At 38.5% G+C, this 23,008-nt stretch overlaps 1 long non-coding RNA gene across 1 annotated transcript; it reads right to left on the bottom strand.

Annotated features, from left to right (window-relative positions):
- Positions 1 to 6,229: 6,229 nt before the first annotated feature.
- On the bottom strand, positions 6,230 to 10,168 carry LOC144667159 (uncharacterized). Its single transcript, XR_013573286.1, has 4 exons — positions 10,100 to 10,168; positions 7,543 to 7,657; positions 6,910 to 7,105; positions 6,230 to 6,354 (listed from the first exon to the last, which is right to left on the bottom strand). It is a non-coding gene; the product is annotated as an uncharacterized LOC144667159 (long non-coding RNA).
- Between the last annotated feature and the right edge of the window lie 12,840 nt (positions 10,169 to 23,008).

The following is a 23,008-nucleotide window of genomic DNA, read 5'->3' as shown; positions in this document are numbered from 1 at the left end:
TTCTCACATTAAGCATTAAACAATAGTCCTTTTGTTCTTGGTAGCGCTGAGGGACTTTGGCCGAAGCTAAGCGGAAAAGCTCGTGACTAATCGGAAAATTTCCGGTATGACAATTTTGCTTTATTGGGGGAGTGGGTACCGTAAATTTGCACTAGTCAGGTCAATTTTCACAGGTGTACCCTAGGGAAAATTTGACCGTCGGTGTGCCCGTCGGACTGATTAAGAAGGCGAGAGTCCAAAAAAAATTATCCCTGTGTCTCATTCAGACCACCTAGGTCTGAATAAAAAACGCCTGGTATTACTCGAAGTACGAAAACAACCACGCCAAACTTTTTATTTATACTTGTGAAGGCGCGAAACAACGCTTTGAACATGAAACCACGCTCAACTTTTTATTGATTCTTGTGAGGACCCGAACCCACGCTTTGAACACGAAACTTTGATCTACTGTTTATTGATACTTGCATTTGTGAAGATCCAAACCAACGCCTTGAACACCAAATTTTAACTTTTTATTGATACTTGTAAAGACGCGAACCAACGCTTTGAACATGAAACCTTAACTGAAGATGCAAACAAAGTTGAACGCTTTGAACACGAAACCTTGCTTAACTTTTTATTGATACTTGTGAAGACGCGAATCAACGCCTTCAACACTAAACTATGTTTGGTTGACTTTTTATTGACACTTGTGAAGACCCTAACCAACGCTTTGAACACGAAACCTTGCTTAACTTTTTACTGATACTTGCGAAGACCCAAACCAACGCTTTGAACACCAAAGTTTAACCTTCTATTGATACTTGTAAAGACGCGAACCAGCGCTTTGAACATGAAACCTCGCTTAACGTTTTATTGATACTTTATGAAGACGCGAACCAACGCTTTGAACACGAAACCTTGCTTAACGTTTTATTGATACTTTATGAAGACGCGAACCAACGCTTTGAACACGAAACCTTGCTTTACGTTTTATTGATACTTTATGAAGACGCGAATCATCGCTTTGAACACGAAACCTTGCTTAACATTTTATTGATACTTATGAAGACGCGAACCAACGCTTTTAACACGAAACCTTGCTTAACTTTTTTACTAAAAGAGCTAATTAATCCGAGTGACGGCGTAAAGGCACAGTGCGCTAAAACGGTGCATACAATTTCGCATCCTTGACTACTATATTAACAAGTAAAATATCCGCAGCCATTCAAATAAACACAAAAATATAAAAATATCGCATATGAATTTTAATTTTTTTAATGGAATTCTTCGAATATATTTTTAACAATTACATGTAAAGCTTAAAAGGGCTAAAAACGATCGATCTTCTCAGGATCGGTCAGGACATATCTTGCCTAATAAATCATTAGGCTAAAAACATCCATAGGTTTCCTCACTAACAGAATCCAAGAAGAAGAAATTCTAGCATGAACTGTTTTCTTTGACTTTGTAGATGTACGATTTTGCTATAATTTTTTTTTATTTGCGGTCGGCTTTGCAAAAGTAAAATATGTTTTGGAGCCTTGTAATTTGCAAAATGAACAGGAACGGTTTTGAGTGAGAACTATCGTCATGAACTCGTTTGGCATGGCTTTAGAGCACGAAAACGCGAGCAACCATATTAACTAGCTCAGTGTTAATATTGCAAAATTTGCCACAAACATGACTCACCACAGTGGGATTTTCTCGTTCAGGTGTTATCTTCTTCTCTTATAAGCCTTCGTTACTGGTTAGCTCTCTGTGAAGAACTGAATGCAATCGGTGGCTTTCTGTGCTTTACGTGGCCCTCGATAGTATCGATCAAATATAAAATTGGCATCTGTCAAGAAAGAAAATTGTGTTTAATTGCTGGTTTCAGCTATCTAGACTTACTGGCGCCAGTTGGGCCTGCAAACAGCGCATGCTTAGTTGCATTCACCTTCCCATAAATATAGAATTTTCGCCGAGTTCAAAAAACTGCAAATTCTCACTTATCATATACCTTATTATAGGAAATTAACGCTTCATGAAATTAACGCGAATTTCAAAAATTCGCGTTAATTTAAGTCGCGTTAATTTTCGTTAACGTTAATTTCAGCACCGTTAATTTAGTGGAGCGTTAATTTCCGCCACCTTAATTTCCATTATTTTGGCCCCAATTTTTCGATACAGTCCAGACGTTCTTAACTCCTAGGAAAAAGCATTATTTCATTAGGGTGGACCGCTCAAAGCGGTGAGATTCCTTCGCTTAAACCATAGATTTGGGTTTAGTATTACGAACATCGTTTCCATCTCGGATTATACGCCTAGTGTTGAAATAAACTTCTTCCTGTTATCTCAACAAGTGTTTTTCTTTGTGTACGTCGCGTTAATTTCCTTCATTTTAAAATGTTATTCTCTCTTTCGCGTTAGTTCCTTTATTGAGAAGTAATTTTTACTTCGATTCGCGTTAATTTCAAATACTTTAATTTATACAAGCGTTAATTTCCTATAATAAGGTAATCTTTAACAAAAGTATAAGCAGCCATAGAGAGTGTTAATACTAGCAGTTATTTTTGTATTTTGAAACTCAAATTACAGGCTAAAACAAGGCGAAAATAACGCTCAAAAATTTCATTTTTTAAAAAATAAATTAGCAAACACTACGAAGTAATGATGACGAAGCAGGGGTGCCAGTTGTTACCTACGAACATCATTAGTTAAGTTCAGAAGGCTTTTGTTGACATCTTAAATTCAAGGATACATAACGAGACTGTTTAAAAGCAAAGAGTAAATGAAGAGGACAGTAAATGTCAACTAAACTGACTTTTAAGGAAAATACTTTCTCCTAAGCAGACGAAACGTTTATCTGAATGGTCTCACATGACATGGCGCTAATTGTTCACCATTACAGATCACGAAATGAGAAGGCGATCAATGTTGTTTTTCTAACGAAACCGGGTTTAGCGAGTAATAAATTATTTGAAATGAAACCTACTATTTGGAAACTAGGAAACTGTTCCACGATTGCAAATCACAATTTTTGGAGGGTGGCGATATTGGTTTTAAGTCGATGCATTATTTTGGTAAATTTCTGATAAGCTGATTTTTTCCCATAGCAACATATTCCCATTTTACAAAATTTAAAAAGTCTGTAATTGATCCAGTGCTTTGTTTGCTTTTGGGTTCCAAGTAGGGATGACGAAGGAGGTTTGTTAATGGTTACATTTAAAGATAATTGGTTAAGTTCAGGGAAAGCTTTTGTTGACATTTGAGTTTCAAGGAAACATAACGTGACTGTTTAAAAGCACTTAGTAAATGAGAAGGACAGTTAATGACAACCTAACGTGACTTTTCAAAAATGAAATGAAACCTACTATTTGGAAACTAGGAAACTGTTTCACGATTGCAAATCACAATTTTTGGAGGGTGGCGATATTGGTTTTAAGTCGATGCATTATTTTGGTAAATGTTTCCATTAAGAAGAGTAAAAAGGCTTCTAGTGATCAAGTGCTTTGTTTACTTTTGAGCTCTTTTGGGTTCCAAGTAGAGATGACTGAAGCAGATATGTTCATGGCTACTTTCAAAGATATTTTTTTAAGTTCAGAAAGCTTTTGTTGACATTTGAATTTCAATGATACATAACATGACCACACTTAGTAAATACGACAAACGGTTTATACTGCAAACCGAGTCCTAACTAACAATGAGTTTGTTATAAATGTGACCCTCCACGGGAAAACAGGGACAAAGGTGAAAGCAGGCTCACAACACGCTTCCACTTTAAAACAAAATATTTCGATTTTAGCACGCTTTAAGCGTGTTCAGAAACTTGCCTCATTACACAGGACACGCTAACACAATAAAGCGTGCGCAGCAGAACAAAGAAACGTGCAAAACTGCGTTGGGACACAACACGCTAAGTACGCGAAAAAGCAAACAAAGCATGGCCAAGGCAAAAATAATTGAAATAATTCTCAACCCATTTTGTCAACTCTACATTGGACTCGTGAAATAAAGAAACAGAGTGATGTAAATGTCTGTTGTGAAATGTTTTATTGAGCCGATAATGTTTTTGTGTTTGCTAAATTTTCGGTGGTTTCGAATTTTGTTCCTCGGTTGGTTAACCCCGTCTTTGCAACCGCTTCAAACAAATCCTTTTCTAACAGCAGAAACTGGGCTGGCAAATAAACGTGGCCAAGAAGAATTTATGCCGCTCACTCTCGTCCGAATTTCTCACCAGCAAAAGGACGTTGGCCAGCAGCTATCCTGGGAAAAAAGAGAGTTTTCATGCACGGAAAGCGAAACATCAGTGCGCGATGGAACGTTTTATAACATAGCAAGCCCTATCTAATTCCTATTGAGCGATCATGGTGTGTTTCGTTATCTACGCACGGCCGTGCGTATATAAGATGACGTGTGCATTTGCAGTTAGCTAAGTGCAAGTTCCCGTCGTTTACTCCGAGTTGGCTATAACCACTCGTAGCCAACAAGGGCGAATGGAATAGTTGTTTTATTAACTATAAATCGACTGGACATTTCATTTTGATGTAAACGAGGTGTTAGTGTGAGGAGTCGGGAAAATTTGTGGCACGGTGTTCACTTCTTGAATTGAATGAAAAACGCGAGGAAAGCGAGTGTGAGAGTTTTCTTCCGAAGATTTTCCTCGAACAATCACCTCCAAAGTCGTCTACGCATCCTGGAAAATTGTGAAAACAATTAAGGTTTAAGGAAAGACCCGAAGCAATAGTTATTGGGGAAATTATTCGCCTTGTGCAAGCCGGACGAAGCTATGGTTTACAGAATTTTGTTAAGCCGGCGACACACTTGGCGATTTTATTCGTCAAATGTGCCCGCCCGGTGGAGCGATTTCGATTTTCGCTGATCGCCGCGACCGGCGTATAAAATCACCGATATCTGGCATGAACTGATTGGCGATTAAATTTGGCGGCATTGGCTGGCGATCAAATTCGCTGCGATCGGCGAATAAAATCGCCTAGTGTGTCGCGGGTTAAGCATACATGTTTACGGCCCCAGGGCTGTCATCAAGACTACTAAGTATTTTATTCATTGCTGAAACCGAAACGAAAGTGAGCTGAGAGGCTAACAAGTTAAATGATATATGAAAGGACAAGACCAAGACTGAAAGGTACAAAATTTACTTAAGTGTTGAGCCTAATTTTATGTTGTACAATTAATGCATTAATCGTGTTAGTTTTCGTGTCTTCCCGTAAATATTTGCTGCTTTTCTTCTTCATTAAGTAGCTCTTGTTGTACCTTTACAAGTATTTTGAAATAACATTTTCGCATCAATCCTTTTGTTTTGCGTTGTTGAGTTAACTATGGGCGGCCTTTTTGCAGTTTTGTGGTTTTAGGGAAGGCACTGCCGATTACTGTACTTCTTGCTTATAAAGTTCGCCAAATTCGCTCTTTTCAGCCAACTTCGGAGTAGCTTTGTTATAAAAGAATTGGAACATGAAATCCGCTTTTTATTTGTTGTGAAGACGCGAACTAAAGCTTTGAACATCAAATCCTGCTTTTTATTTGTTGTGAAGACGCGAACTAAAAGCTTTGAACATGAAATCCCGCTTAACTTTTTATTTGTAATGAAGACGCGAACTAAAGCCTTTGAACATGAAATCCCGCTTAACTTTTTATTTGTTATGAAGAAGCGGAATAAAGCATTGAACATAAAATCCCGCTTTTTATTTGTTGTGAAGACGCGAACTAAAGCTTTGAATGTGAAATCCCGCTTTTTATTTGTTGCGAAGACGCGAACTAAAGCTTGGAATATGAATATGTTCTAATCATGGTATGAACCCGTCCTAGACAGGATATGGCTGCAAAACTGTCCTCGAGTATTTAACAATTCAAAATTGGAGGGAAACTGTGAGACGTGTCGGCAGGGAATCATGGTAGTTGTATTCAGCAAAACATGCGCGAAGACCTATAACAAGGATGAATACAATGCAACTACCATGATTCCCTGTATAGACGTACGTATCTTGTAAAGGGAATTGGCCATTGTTCTTGCCCACATGATCCACTTGATCCACATTAGCCCTGGGCTGCCTTTTAATTGACCTTTCGAAAAAAAAAGTTGCTGTTGTTGTTGTTCTTGTTGTTTTAATCCAACTGGTGACGCTTTCACCTTTTATTTTAGAATAACTGAGCCCGTGTTGTTCTTTCGTGGTCAGTGGGATTGCTTAGTATGCGCAACAGTTGAAGCGAGAGACGGCGAGAAAAATACATTACAAGCATTGCAATTTTCTTTAATTGCTTTATTTTGAGCCTTTAACAAAATGATTACAGCACACCCTTAAATTATTTTGCACCACACTTATGAAACACTTGTTGTTGCCTGATTTCTCACCCTTGGATTTTGGACTCAAGTTTCTGAAAAAAAAAAAGAAACAAATGCGTGCCTTGTTATTTTAATGGAAAGAATTATATGTGAACACAGTACCTAAATTTGTAGCTCGCAATTAAAAAAAGCATAAGTTGGTATATGTTGAAAGATATTGAAAATGTGGGCTTGTGAGAATACGGGGAAAAAGAAACAAACAAATTCTGAAATAAAATCAAAAGTAAGAGGAGCTACGTCACGGGGATTTCGCGGATTTTTGGCCTAAACTGTTTTGAAATTAGTGCTAGGTAACTTAACCCATGAAAAACATTATCTTTGAACATCTAAAGGAAGATATAACCTTAATTTGCGGATAGAAATCTACTTCGGCTTTAAATATTCCTTTTTTGACGATGCGCAGAAACTTTTTGAAAAGGTTAGCCTTAATTTTTCAAGTTGCAATCTATTTCCATTCTACCTATCTGCAGGCAAAGACGCTTTTCAACCGTTTCAGTGCTCTCATATAGCAATTGTTAAGCTTTGGCTGACAAAGCCATTTTAAGTGTAATGACACGAAACAACCCAAACAACTGGGGACTTAATACTTACCATATTAGCCTTGGTTCAAACTCCTTCATGCACAGCCGCATTCCCATTCACAATCCGGATCAATGCGCGACTCGATACAGTCTTTAATACATCCTTCGTCACACGTCGTTCTGCGGAACTGTGCTCCTTGTCCTTTCATGGTGGCTGGTTTGTCCGCCTCGTAAGGTATTTTAACACTTCTCATAATCTCATCTAAAGTAATCGAAGAAAGAAGACAATGGCTTTTAGCAGACACTCGTCAAAATCTATTTGCATATAGACGATCTCGCTGATAGGCCCCCCATCATGCAAACGTTGGCCTTAAAAAGGCTTCTTCTTAATTTTGGCCTATGTTAAATTTAGAATTTTTAAATTGAAATTAATGGTTTGGTGGTGTGTAACTTTGTTTTTCCATATTTACTCCCCTTTAGGCCTAATTTTGACCCCCCGCCCAAGTGATGTCCGAGATAAAAACGAAACATTTCACCCTTCACAGGTCAAATAGTGTCTCAGGCTGGTTTTTACTTGCGCCTGTGACGTCATTACAAACCAATTAGCGACACTTTATGGATCGCTTTAGCGCTACGTCATTAACATGAAATATTTTTCGTCTGTTTACAAAGGCCAGCGGTCTTTATCTATTAACTCACCTTCAGGTCCGGCATGAGGGCGTGACGTCACAGATATGATCAGCAGTGCGACAACGAACATACAAATAGCAGTCTTCATGTTTGCAGCAATGATGATAGGACCAACGCAACGTTTCTGACGAGAAAGAAAAACCACAAATCCGTTACGAGATAGCAGTCTATATTTTTTGTAAGCAGCGAACCGAATACGTGTGTGCATCAAGCTGTTTCGTTGGACACTTTGTGACGTATTTGCTTGACATGTTCTCGAGTTTGGACTGGATCTAGTTCGCAGTGGAGTAGCCTGCGTAGCTTCGAGCGCGCGCATGGAAATGCGAAAGGTGCGAGACGGCCACGCGCGCCCTTCGCAATTCCCATAAAACTCTACAAGGCACCTGCTTCGCAGCGGGGCTAGTAGTGGAGACTAATGACGAATCTCATAAAATGCTTAACGATTATTCTGAATGATTTCGTCAGTACACAGACATTTAATACGGAAGTAAAATATGTTTCAATTCTTTGACCGATTGGCAATGACGTTAATAACTTACCGTGCCATTTTTTAGATATGTATGAGGCAATCCCCGAAGGCAAAATTCTTAAAGTGTTTGTTTAGGCTCAGTGATTTTCTCAGGAGTTTTGCCTCTTAAAAAAAGAGAGCGTAACGTTGAGTAAGAAAGCCATCTTCTCATGCAGTAGGGTATTTAGAATTCTCTCTTTTTTGTTTGGTAGACTACAAAGCGCCAATCTATGATGATTCCTTGGGGGTTGTTGACATCTCCTATTCTACACGAATTTGCTCTCTCCTAAATAAACCAGTTAACATTTTCTTCCATAATGAAGCTCGATTTCTATAATTACTAATGATCTACATCTGACATATCTTCATTTAACAATAAAGCATTTTTTAATAATTGTTCTGGTTCTATTGTTCGAGGATTGAGATGTTCCGATAACACTAACTGATCAAAACAACTTTAATAGTTATTAATATCTCAGAAATGGTACTTAACTCTCACGGTTGATTGAGTTTAGGTCATTAATCACAAAGTTGGCGTAGTGTTACAAAAGAAAGCCGACTTCTAGGGTATTCAGAATTCTCTTTTTGTGCTTGGTAAACCATCTGTAAAGCGCCAATATATGATCATTCCTCGACGGGTTTTTAACATTAAAAAGCATTCTACGCGAATTTGCCGTCTCCACAATAAACCATTCAATTTTTTCTAATTATGTAAAGGCACATTCTCATCGTAAGAAGAAAGACCACATGTCGAAAGATATGTTATTCTCTGCTTTAATTTGCCCGTAACACTGGTCTGCTTATTTAGACCAAAACACTTTGAAAGTTATTTAGTCGGTACTTAACTCTCAGTGGTTGGTTGGGTTTAAGTCATAAATCACAAAGATGGCGTAGAGTTGTGAAAGAAAGCCGACTTCAACGATGTTTAGAATTCTCTCTTGTGACTGATGGACTGTAAAAGAAATTTCGGGTCGTAAATCACAAACGATGGCGTAAAGTTGAGAAAGAAAGCCATCTTCTCATATGCATGCAGTGAGGTATTTAGAATTCTCTCTTTTGTGTATGGTAGACTGTAAAGCGCCAGTTTATGATGATCCCTTGAGGGGTTTTAAACATCGCCGAAAACATTCTGCACGAGTTTGCTCTTTCCTAAATAAACCAGTCAACATTTTCCACTATAACCAAGCTCGATTTCCATCGTGACTCGAAATAGCAATAAAAAGTAAAAAAGAGAAACTTTTTAAGTTGATTCTTGAAACAAACTGAAATAGTCCATTAAAAATGATTTCGCGAGAGGAATCCATAGAAATTGAAAAAACTGTCGAGGGTTCCCTTCACCGCTTTGCAAAATTGAATCACGTAAAATAATTTGGCCTTTTCACTCGTTACTAATAATAACCTTTTTTACGTTCACGCAAAAATCAAGGTGATCCTGTTTAGACTGTTACGTTCGGAAGGAGTAAAACCGCAGAAATGTGTTTTCAGCGTTGCACATCATTCTGTTACGATCATATACGCGACAAAATAGCTGACATAAGTTTCTTCTGTTCCAAACCAACAACAGAACTGAAACAAAGACGCAAGGTTCACGAATCATGACTAATTTAACTCTTCGTTCACCCCAGAGCCCTGGTAAACCCTGAGTATCGGTAGTTCGTTAATTCGTTAACAGCTACATGCAAAACCGGGAAGCAAGGGCGTTGTGACGAGAGCGCTTGCCTCCTACCAACGTGGTTCAGGGTTGGATCCTGGCCTCCTCGGCTTTATAAGTTGGTTGAGTTTGCTGTTGTTTTCGTTCTTGCTCTTTTGAGGTTTTTTTTTTTTAAGGGTTCTACAGTTTTCCTCCCTCCATAAAAACCGACAATCAAAATTCCAATTGCATCGTTGATGCACGTACACGTCCTAACGAGCTCCTGAGAGCTCTTGCTTGGGTAAATAAATTACCTTTTCTTTTTTACCATTGATAAACATTGTATCGATAAGAACATTAAAATAAAGGAAAAAGGCTAAGAATCCGATGCAACAACACCAGCAGAACTTAGTGAAACGAAAACTCACCTTAACTGTGTAAAGTTCCGAAACAAACTGTTGGAGTGGATGTTGGAAGGTTGCTCCAACTAATGATATATATCTTCATTAATCAATAAAGCATTCTGCTAATAATTGGTCTCTTCCTATTGGTCGAAGATTGAGATGTTCCGATAACACTTACAGACCAAAACAACTTTGAATGTTAATTCTCAGAGTTGGTACTTAACTCTCAGTGGTTGATTGGGTATAGGTCATAAATCACAAAAGCTGGCGTAGAGATGTGAAAGAAAGCCGACTTCTAGGGTGTTTAGAATTCTCTCTCGTGTTTGGTAGACTGTAAAGCAATTTCGGGTCGTAAATTACAAAAGATGGCGTATCGTTGGGAAAGAAAGCCGACCTCTCAGAGGGGGTATTTGAATTCTCTCTTTTGTGTTTGGTAGACTGTAAAGCGCCAATATATAATTATACCTCGAGGGGTTGTAGCTAGACAGCGAGGGCGATCATGCACGAATTTACTCTAGCTCTCCAAAATAAACGAGTCAAATCTTTCTCCCACAATCAAGCTCGATTTCCACGACGAATCGAAATGACAATTAAAAAGCAGAAACCCCTTTATTTGATGGTTGGAGACTTGGATTAATTCAATATTTGTGGCTAAACGCTGGACTGTAGATACTGTCAAATACTTGTTAGCAGAGATAAATAGAGAGGATTGGAGATAGCGAATGTGCCAAGCTTACCAATGCTATCTATCCATAACTGGTCCCATTCGGTCTTATCGTTCAATTCATGGTTTGAGCTTTTCACGGGTCACGTTCCTTCAATCAGGTATATACGAACTGACTCTGTTTCGGAGTATCTTTCAGAAAAAAGGCAGATTTTGAAATAACACAATCTTGTGTTATCGTAAAGCTAGTTGTATAGGTGCTTTTGCACCCATACAGCTACACAACTATACATTAATTAATCTAACTAACACCTATACATAAATTAATCGGCGGGAAATTTCAGCTCTGTTCTTGTTATAACTTATTGAAGTAGATATTAGCTTTCAAAAACTGCAAAGTTTCTGGGTGGCAAAAGCGCTAATGAGCTAATACAAGGAGTCTCCTTTTCTCTGCTATGCACGTAAAACTGATCTGCTCGGGGGGGGGGGGGGTGACTCTCTCTCATATGGCCTATACGGGGACTTGCCGCTGGATAGGGTATATTGTATGGTTTTTGACAAGCTCGTTTGTTCTAATCATGGTATAAACCCGTCCTAGACAGGGTATGGCTGCAAAACTGTCCTCGAGTATTTAACAATTCAAAATTGGAGGGAAACTGTGAGACGTGTCGGCAGGGAATCATGGTAGTTGTATTCAGCAAAACATGCGCGAAGACCTGGCAAGGCTGAATACAATGCAACTACCGTGATTCCCTGCACACGTCTCCTATAAAAAGAAGTGGCCATTGTTCTTGCCCAGATGATCCTCGACTAGTAAAACCTGTTTAGTGACTCGACTTTTGCTGGTTGTGGTATCCTTGCTCTTTGTTCTCCGATCCCAACGGTATTAATACTTGATCCTGATGATATAGATCCTACTGGTGTGGTCGTCACCTTTTACATTAAAATAAAATAAAAGGTGACGACCTCCTGGCCCATGTTGTTCTTTTGTGGTCAGTGGGCTTGCTAAGCAACAGTTGTAGTGAGAGACAGCGAGAAAAATACAACACAAGCACGGCAATTCTCTTTATAACTGTTTTATTTTGAGCCCTTAACAACAAAATGATTACAGCACACCCTTAGATTATTTTGCCTTACAGTTATGAAATACTTGTTGTTGCCTGATTTCTCAGCCTTGGCTTTTTGACTCAATTTTCTGAAAAGATACAAAGCCGTGCTGTTATTTAAATGTTAAGCTTTACATGTGAACACCATACCTAAAGCTAACTTATAATTGAAAACGTATAGGTTAGTATGTTGAAAGATGTTGAAAATGTGGGCTTGTGAGAAAACAGGGAAGAAACACAAAACAAATTCTGAAATGAAATCATCAGTTAAAGGAGCTATGTCACGGGGATTTCGCGGATTTTTGGTCTAAACTGTTCTGAAATTAGTGGTAGGCAACTAAACCCATAAAAAACATTATCTTTGAACATCTAAAGGAAGATATAATCTTTATTTTTGGATAGAAATCAACTTCGGCTAGATATTTATTTTTTGAAGATGCGCAGAATTAACTTGAAAAGTTTAGCCTTAATTTTTCAAGTTACAATCCATTTCCATTCTATTCATCCGCAGGCAAAGACGCTTTTTAACAGTTTCAGTGATTTTTGTTAAAAAATATGCAGTGGCAAATCTAGAAGAGGGTCCCGGGGGTCCTAGGCCCCCACCTTAATTTTAGGCAAAATAGAGGCCGTAGGGCCAAGAAAAATTATTTTCGAGAGCGGCCCCCCTCTTATTCCAGGGTCTGGATGATCGGGCCCCCACTAATCTGAAGTTCTGGATCCGTCACTGAAATGGACCATGCATTATTTTTAGGTTTCCTACGACACAAATATAAGCTTTGGCTGTTCAAAAGTCTGTTAAAATCGTGACAAAGCCCCTTTAAGTGTCATGACATGAAACAACCCCAACAACTGGGGACTTTATACTTACCATATTAGCCTTGGTTCAAACACCCTCATGCGCAGCCGCATTCCCATTCGCAATCAAGCATCCCTGGATCTTTTTGACAATCTTCAACACATTGAACGTCACACGTCGTTCTGCGGAACTGTGTCCCTTGACCTTTCATCGTGGCTGGTTTATCCGCCTCGTAAGGAATTTCAACACTTCTCATAATCTCATCTAAAGTAATCAAAGAAAGAAGGCAATGGCTTTTAGCAGACACTCGTCAAAATCTATTGTATATAGACGCTATCAATTGGTTCTCTTGTCGTTTCGTTTTATTCACCGATAGGCCCCGATCATGCACATGCATGTTGCCCTTAAAAAGGCTTCTTCTTAATTTTGGCCTATGTTAAATTTAGAATTTTTAAATTGAAATTAATAGTTTGGTGGCGTGCAACTTTTTTTTCCATATTTACTCCCCTTTTGGCCCAAATTTGATCCCCGCCCAAAAGATGTCCGAGATAAAAACGAAACATCCCACCTTCCACAAGTCAAATAGTGTGTCAGGTTGGTTCTTACTTGCGCCTGTGACGTCATTACAAACCAATCAGCGACACTTTATGGATCGCTTTAGCGCTACGTCATTAAAATGAAATATTTTTGGTCTGTTTACAAAGGCCAGCGGTCTTTATCTAATAACTCACGATCAGGTCCGGCATAGGGTCGTGACGTCACAGATATAATCAGCAGTGCGACAATGAACATACAAATAGCAGTCTTCATGTTTGCAGCAATGGACCAACGCAACGTTTCTAACGAGAAAGAAAGTAAAATCTCTTAAATGAAGTCTATGTTCTCTGTTTTTACAGCGCACCGAAGCCTGTTCCGTTGGACTCTTTGTGACGTAATTTCTCGGGGTGTTCTCAACACTGGACTGGAGCTTCAACCCAAGACAATAGTCCTTGGGAAGGTTGTACATGAACGCTTTGATTTCAACAACTTTTAAATACATCTAATCTAAAGGTACGCACAAAGCGTGGATGGGCCCCCTCTCCCCCATAACAATGTTGAGGTATTACTGAACATCATGATAGACAATATGGTGTGTATGGTGTGGAGCGCAAACTAAGCCACCTTCCCAACACTTTTGACTGGGGTTGTAGCCTTCAATGGAAGCTAATGGAGAATCTTGTCAAATGCAAAACGACTGAAATGTTAAGGACAGAAGGTCACTTAAACTGTTTTTATATTTTACCGATCGGAAAACGATGTAAGTACACAGAGCAGATGTTTTTCATGCATTTTAACAAGGCAGTGAAAAATGTTTTATATATATCAAATACCGGTGAAAATTTCTTTAATGACAAAATTCTCAACTGACAAAATACTCTTGAATGATAAAAAATATTTCGGCCATGCAAAAATCATCAGAGAAACTTGAAGAATGTCTCTTTTGATTATCAGTTTTTATTATAATTTTCTGTTACATTTAGGTGTAGACGAATTATTCACTGTGGAAGATATGACAAAACAAATAAAGTTCATTAAAAGAAAAGAAAATTTTACTTTATGCAGAGCAGAAAACATCCTTCTAAAGTGATTATTTTGCAAAGATGATATCGTTGAATGCGCGTGATAAATGTATTTATGAATCAAGTACCTTAGATATTATTGTATATCAGTTTTTCTGTAAAGTTAGTTAAAATACTTTTTTGAGCTTAAGTTCAACATTTGTATGATCTAAAGGACTAGAACTCACCTCGCTTATGACTGAACTGTTCGGAAAAGAATAAGTCCCCTTTAAGGTTTTTATGTGTGCTGTTTCTGCTGTGGAGGTATAACGATAATGAAACTGATCATTTCAGTTGCTCCAAGCAGAATCATTAAGTTGTCAATAAATCGTACGACGCATGAGCAAGAGTGAGCTCTGACTGAAGCTATTGGAGATTATGCTCTCACACAAAAACAATGACTGGTTATTTAAATTGAGGATTCGTGACAGAGTGAGTACACTGGCCGAAACTATTGAAAATTGTGCTCTGACATTTACACGGGCATGTAAGAGAGTTTTTTTTTGTTTTTTGTGAGATTATGCTCTCACACATAAACAATGACTGGTTATTTGAATTGAGGATTCGTGACAGAGTGAGTAAAAATCTGACGGAAACTATTGGAAATTATGCTCTGGCACAATAACAACGACTTGCTGTTTAATTAATCAATTTACACGGGCAAGTGAGAGGGGTTTTTGTTGCAGGCAGAAATTATAAAGTTGTCAATCAAACGCACCACGTTCGAGCTAGCGACGTTGGACAGAGGGAAACACAAGCACGACAATACTGTTTTGGAACTGTGTTATTCTGAAGCCTTAACAAATTGATTATACAACTCCCTTATTTGCTTCTTGCACTTCACTTAGGAAAACACTTGTTGTTGCCTGATTTCCAGCCCTGGACTTTTGAACTAAGATCCGTTTTTAACAAAGTTCCTGAAAAAAAAAAAGAAACAAAAGCATGTTGTTATTTGAATGAACAACATTTACTTTGGTCTGACTATTTAGCTATAAAAGATTGTGAATACGTTATGTTTAATAAATGAGCAGCAGTGTTTTATCAAGTTTAAAACACGAGGCGCAGCCGAGTGTTTTAGACTTGATAAAACACGAACTGCGAATTTATTGAACGGCTTAAAAATCTTCTGATGTAGATCAACTCATTCTTGCACTAATATTTAGATTTGGGGTTATTTTGGCCTAGAAAATTGGACGTAAAGTTTAGCCGTGCCTTTATCAGATATAAAGACACTCATTAAACCACAGGGGACCCAAACGCTGTATTAGTTATTCATAATCTTAAAATAAAAATGTTCTTATTTACCTGCGTTCCTGTGCCTTTTTTCACGGGTTTGGGGGCGATTTTAATTTAATCGAAGGCAGTTTACGTTGCGAGTTTTAAACGGTAATCGGTCTGTCGCAATGTCAATACAACGCGCCTCAATTATGTCTCAAGTTTTACTTTAACTGTTATTATTAACTATTAACTCCCCTCGCGGGAGAGAAGAGAGAAGGAGACAAGGGATGAAACTAAAAATCAGGGTAGCTTGAATTCCAGGCGTAATTCTCTTGTTTCTCAACAAAATCTGCCAAAACTTTACAGATCGGATAAATAAAGTTAAATAATCATGTCAAGTCTGTTTTGTTTGTTTTGACTCCCTATTTCCCGATTAGTTTTGGGTTGTTTTATGATGCGGCTTTTCGTCCGATCTGTGACTACACTTGACTTGACCGGAAGTGATTTTATTGCAGAGTGTATGTTCATCATCAAAGCGGTTCTTTTGTTCTCATGACAGACTCTTTTGTTTTTCGTTGACAGTCGCGTGTGTCAGAAATATAAAACATATCTCTCCACGCGGATTACCTGGTCTTTGCGCGAGACAAATTTCACGTTTGTTTGTCAGTGCGGAGTCAGTGTGGATTGCTTAATAAGAGTATTTTCGTAGGTCTCCGAAATCTTTCTTTTCTTTGTTATCTGCGTGGATGGACCGGCGAATGTCGGAAGTAGGAGGAAATGTAACATCGTCGCATAGAAACTCGGCAAATTTCGAAATGTGCCAGGCAATTTTCTTTGTCTGGGGTTGCTGTTTGGTAACACTCAATAAGATCGCTAACAGATGTAGTTTTTCCACTGACACTGCTGTAGTTTTCAATTTTTTCAATTTTTTTTTCTTGAAAAGAGCCGAACGAAACAGAATGAAAATTCAAATCCTCACCAGTAAACAACGTTGAAATTAAATGGATTTGAACCATGATTTTCGCGTGTCGCGTTAATCGCCGCCAAAGGCTGCCGGCTGTCGGCTCGTGTTTCCTCGCGCATATCCACGCGCGAGACTGGTCACATCAACTGTAGTCACAGATTGTACGACCGCCCGTAGTAAGTTTCACCCCTTGTCTCTCTTCTCTTCTCGTGACCATTAAATTGAAACACGAAACCCCCCGCGAGGAGAGTTAATAGTTAATGGTTTTAGCAATTGAAACTTGAGGCGCGTTGCATTGACATTGCGACAGATCGATTACCGTTTAAAACTCGCAACGTAAACCGCCTTCGCTCTGATTCAAATCGCTCCCAAACCGGTTATAACAAAAACACAGGAGGTAAATAAGAACATTTTTATTTTAAGATTATAAATAACTAATACAGCGTTTGGGTTCCCTGTGATTAAACATTAATTTCTTTTGTATTTTCTTTATGAATTATTAATGAGTTTTTTAATGTAATTTAAGTCACAGTTTACAATTAACAAAAGAATAAGTTTATATAACATTATGTAAAAGAGGTTAAAAATTACCAATAAAACGCCCTGTTCAGATAAAATATATCCAAATGAAACTACAATGAAACTACAAGATGGTTTGGCGGGCCTTTTATCTGACGGGCTAATAATAAGAAGGAATTTTGTGTTAGAATACGAGCAGTAGTACAGCAGTCAGGGCTTTTCTCTTGATCCCTTCTAAAGTTATCCAGTGTGTCATGTAGCTTCCTCACCATATCAGCCTTGATTCCAACACCCTAACAGCATTCATATTCGCAATCGAATATCACTGGATCTTCACTACAAGCTTTAAGACATTATTGATGCTGATTTATCCGCGCTGTAAGGCATTTTTGCACTTCTCATTACCTTGTCTAAAAAATCAAAGAAAGAAAACTATGCCCTTAAACAGACACTCATCGTGTTCTCTTGCAAAAGGTTCTGGCGTTGCTGCCTATTCGTCTATAGACCCCGATCGTGCAACGCGTTGCCCTTAAAAGAGCTTGGTTTTTGGCCAATGTGTGATAAATAGATTTCAAATATGAACATGAAGTTGAAAAATAATAATTTGGTGTATTTGCTTCTTTTTTTATTTCTTTCTTCTCTCGAGGCCCTAATTTAATAATTTAATGTCACTTCCCGTGACATTGCTTAGTAAAAAGCCAATCTTTTAGGCCTCGGTAAACATTCGCTCGCACAAGAGATGTCCGAGAAAAAACCTGAAATATTCCGATGACGTACCGCTTTAGAGGACGATGTAGTGTTTCTGATTGGAGACGACTGTTTACTTAGCCCAGGGAATTTTATCTATTCACTCACGTTCAAGTCCGGGATGATGGCGTGACATCACAGATATGATGAGCAATGCGACCACGAACATACAAATAGCAGTCTTCATGTTTAAAGCAATGATGATAGGATCAACGCGAAGTTTCTAATGAGAAAGAATATGCAAAAATAAGTTGAGTTAGGTTAATCTGTTCTTTGTTAGGGCCTTTTTACATGAGAGCTGAGATGAGTTTCGTCCCGGGATAAATTTTTATTTTATTTTATATGAGCGTGTTCATCCCGGGATGCCCGGGAACTATAAGTCGTCCCGCCTGCGTTGAATTCATCTCGCCCGTGCTTACATTACATTACATTTCATCCCGGAAAGACTGTTTACATGGCGTTTTTCGTCACGTTTCATCCCGGTGCTTAGGACAGGGATGAAATCGTCCACACTGAGATGAATTCATCCCGGGACGAAAGTCATCCCGGGACGAAAACTCGCGCATAAGCCTGTTTCATTGGACATTTCGTGACGCATTTTCTTGACTTCTTCTCGAGATTGGACTCGATTTAGCTTGCAGCGAAGGTAAATGAGGAATCTTGTCAAATGCAAAACGATTGATATGAATAACTTAAGTACACAAACCAGGAGTTTTTGAAACATTTTAATAAGTCAGTTAAGGTTGTTTTAATTCTTTAACCGATTAAAAACGACGTAAATGACTTACCCTCAATAAAAGCTCCGAAAGTAACAACACCAATAGCAACCTCAAACGAAACTTGACTTCTTAGTAAAAAAGAATTCAAAACAATGAAACTTACAGATTCAACAAGCTGTCTTGAATTGATTTGATGTTTGTGTTAAATGACACTTCATGTCAAAGGTATGTCACTCTGTTCTGATGTTTTCCATTATTCTGTATACATACATGTGAAAAAACAGAGGCCAATTTCTTTCCCGAACTTTTAATTGTTTAAAAAACAATTATTTTATTACTATGGATCGGCCCACTTAACCCTCCGAGAGTTGAACCCTCCTTAAGTAGCTCCAGGAAAAGGCTGCTTTAAAATCTAAAAGTAACGATCGTAGATTTTTTTGGAATTTTGCAGTAAGTATGCAGAGCAGGAGTTTCTCAGGCATTTAAATAAGGCAGTAAAGTCTGTTTTAATTTCTTAGCCGATTGAAAAAGACGCAAATGACTTAGCTGAACAGAGAGCAAATGCAGGACGCAAAAAATACGAAATTGTCACTTAACCTTGTTATGATTTTTTTTAGTCAAGACGCCAATAAATTCAGTAGAGAAACGTAATGTGTAGTTGAAGTTTCGTAACATTTTACTGTGAACGATTTATCCGCTGTGAAGATATGGCAAGCAGAAATCGTCGGTTCGATTAAAAAAAAACTGTTGTCGGGTATTTAACAATTCAAAATTGGAGGGAAACTTGGAGGGATTGCAAATCACAATTTTTGGAGGGTGGCGATATTGGTTTTAAGTCGATGCATTATTTTGGTAAATGTTTCCATTAAGAAGAGTAAAAAGGCTTCTAGTGATCAAGTGCTTTGTTTACTTTTGAGCTCTTTTGGGTTTCAAGTAGAGATGACTGAAGCAGATATGTTCATGGCTACTTTCAAAGATATTTTTTTAAGTTCAGAAAGCTTTTGTTGACATTTGAATTTCAATGATACATAACATGGCCACACTTAGTAAATACGACAAACGGTTTATACTGCAAACCGAGTCCTAACTAACAATGAGTTTGTTATAAATGTGACCCTCCACGGGAAAACAGGGACAAAGGTGAAAGCACGCTCGCAACACGCTTCCACTTTAAAACAAAATATTTCGATTTTAGCACGCTTTAAGCGTGTTCAGAAACTTGCCTCATTACACAGGACACGCTAACACAATAAAGCGTGCGCAGCAGAACAAAGAAACGTGCAAAACTGCGTTGGGACACAACACGCTAAGTACGCGAAAAAGCAAACAAAGCATGACCAAGGCAAAAATAATTGAAATAATTCTCAACCCATTTTGTCAACTCTACATTGGACTCGTGAAATAAAGAAACAGAGTGATGTAAATGTCTGTTGTGAAATGGTTTATTGAGCCGATAATGTTTTTGTGTTTGCTAAATTTTCGGTGGTTTCAAATTTTGTTCCTCGGTTGGCTCAACAGAACCCCGCCTTTGCAACCGCTTCAAACAAATCCTTTTCTAACAGCAGAAACTGGGCTGGCAAATAAACGTGGCCAAGAAGAATTTATGCCGCTCACTCTCGTCCGAATTTCTCACCAGCAAAAGGACGTTGGCCAGCAGCTATCCTGGGAAAAAAAGAGTTTTCATGCACGGAAAGCGAAACATCAGTGCGCGATGGAACGTTTTATAACATAGCGCGTGCAAGCCCTATCTAATTCCTATTGAGCGATCATGGTGTGTTTCGTTATCTACGCACGGCCGTGCGTATATAAGATGACGTGTGCATTTGCAGTTAGCTAAGTGCAAGTTCCCGTCGTTTACTCCGAGTTGGCTATAACCACTCGTAGCCAACAAGGGCGAATGGAATAATTGTTTTATTAACTATAAATCGACTGGACATTTCATTTTGATGTAAACGAGGTGTTAGTGTGAGGAGGCGGGAAAATTTGTGGCACGGTGTTCACTTCTTGAATTGAATGAAAAACGCGAGGAAAGCGAGTGTGAGAGTTTTCTTCCGAAGATTTTCCTCGAACAATCACCTCCAAAGTCGTCTACGCATCCTGGAAAATTGTGAAAACAATTAAGGTTTAAGGAAAGACCCGAAGCAATAGTTATTGGGGAAATTATTCGCCTTGTGCAAGCCGGACGAAGCAATGGTTTACAGAATTTTGTTAAGCCGGCGACACACTTGGCGATTTTATTCGCCAAATGTGCCCGCCCGGTGGAGTGATTTCGATTTTCGCTGATCGCCGCGACCGGCGTATAAAATCGCCGATATCTGGCATGAACTGATTGGCGATTAAATTTGGCGGCATTGGCTGGCGATCAAATTCGCCGCGATCGGCGAATAAAATCGCCTAGTGTGTCGCGGGTTAAGCATACATGTTTACGGCCCCAGGGCTGTCATCAAGACTACTAAGTATTTTATTCATTGCTGAAACCGAAACGAAAGTGAGCTGAGAGTCTAACAAGTTAAATGATATATGAAAGGACAAGACCAAGACTGAAAGGTACAAAATTTACTTAAGTGTTGAGCCTAATTTTATGTTGTACAATTAATGCATTAATCGTGTTAGTTTTCGTGTCTTCCCGTAAATATTTACTGCTTTTCTTCTTCATTAAGTAGCTCTTGTTGTACCTTTACAAGTATTTTGAAATAACATTTTCGCATCAATCCTTTTGTTTTGCGTTGTTGAGTTAACTATGGGCGGCCTTTTTGCAGTTTTGTGGTTTTAGGGAAGGCACTGCCGATTACTGTACTTCTTGCTTATAAAGTTCGCCAAATTCGCTCTTTTCAGCCAACTTCGGAGTAGCTTTGTTATAAAAGAATTGGAACATGAAATCCGCTTTTTATTTGTTGTGAAGACGCGAACTAAAGCTTTGAACATCAAATCCTGCTTTTTATTTGTTGTGAAGACGCGAACTAAAGCTTTGAACGTCAAATCCCGCTTTTTATTTGTTATGAAGACGCGAACTAAAGCCTTTGAACATGAAATCCCGCTTAACTTTTTATTTGTTACGAAGAAGCGAAATAAAGCATTGAACATAAAATCCCGCTTTTTATTTGTTGTGAAGACGCGAACTAAAGCTTTGAATGCGAAATCCCGCTTTTTTTTTGTTGCGAAGACGCGAACTAAAGCTTGGAATATGAATATGTTCTAATCATGGTATGAACCCGTCCTAGACAGGATATGGCTCCAAAACTGTCCTCGAGTATTTAACAATTCAAAATTGGAGGGAAACTGTGAGACGTGTCGGCAGGGAATCATGGTAGTTGTATTCAGCAAAACATGCGCGAAGACCTAACAAGGATGAATACAATGCAACTACCATGATTCCCTGTATAGACGTACGTATCTTGTAAAGGGAATTGGCCATTGTTCTTGCCCACATGATCCTCGACTCGCAGAACCTATTTAGTGACTCGAATTTTTCTGGTTGTGGTATCTTCGCTCCTTGTTCTCCCAACGGTATAAACACTTGATCCACATTAGCCCTGGGCTGCCTTTTAATTGACCTTTCGAAAAATAAAGTTGCTGTTGTTGTTGTTCTTGTTGTTTTAATCCAACTGGTGACGCTTTCACCTTTTATTTTAGAATAACTGAGCCCGTGTTGTTCTTTCGTGGTCAGTGGGATTGCTTAGTATGCGCAACAGTTGAAGCGAGAGACGGCGAGAAAAATACATTACAAGCATTGCAATTTTCTTTAATTGCTTTATTTTGAGCCTTTAACAAAATGATTACAGCACACCCTTAGATTATTTTGCCTTACAGTTATGAAATACTTGTTGTTGCCTGATTTCTCAGCCTTGGCTTTTTGACTCAATTTTCTGAAAAGATACAAAGCCGTGCTGTTATTTAAATGTTAAGCTTTACATGTGAACACCATACCTAAAGCTAACTTATAATTGAAAACGTATAGGTTAGTATGTTGAAAGATGTTGAAAATGTGGGCTTGTGAGAAAACAGGGAAGAAACACAAAACAAATTCTGAAATGAAATCATCAGTTAAAGGAGCTATGTCACGGGGATTTCGCGGATTTTTGGTCTCAACTGTTCTCTGAAATTAGTGGTAGGCAACTAAACACATAACAAACATTATCTTTGAACATCTAAAGGAAGATATAATCTTTATTTTTGGATAGAAATCAACTTCGGCTAGATATTTATTTTTTGAAGATGCGCAGAATCAACTTGAAAAGTTTAGCCTTAATTTTTCAAGTTACAATCCATTTCCATTCTATTCATCCGCAGGCAAAGACGCTTTTTAACAGTTTCAGTGATTTTTGTTAAAAAATATGCAGTGGCAAATCTAGAAGAGGGTCCCGGGGGTCCTAGGCCCCCACCTTAATTTTAGGCAAAATAGAGGCCGTAGGGCCAAGAAAAATTATTTTCGAGAGCGGCCCCCCTCTTATTCCAGGGTCTGGATGATCGGGCCCCCACTAATCTGAAGTTCTGGATCCGCCACTGAAATGGACCATGCATTATTTTTAGGTTTCCTACGACACAAATATAAGCTTTGGCTGTTCAAAAGTCTGTTAAAATCGTGACAAAGCCCCTTTAAGT

This window comes from Oculina patagonica, chromosome 10, assembly GCF_052425735.1.
Source record: "Oculina patagonica isolate OP01 chromosome 10, crgOcupat, whole genome shotgun sequence".
Taxonomy (NCBI): domain Eukaryota; kingdom Metazoa; phylum Cnidaria; class Anthozoa; order Scleractinia; family Oculinidae; genus Oculina; species Oculina patagonica.
The sequence above is the reverse complement of the archived record's forward strand: the minus strand, read 5'-3'. Positions and strand labels throughout refer to the sequence as shown.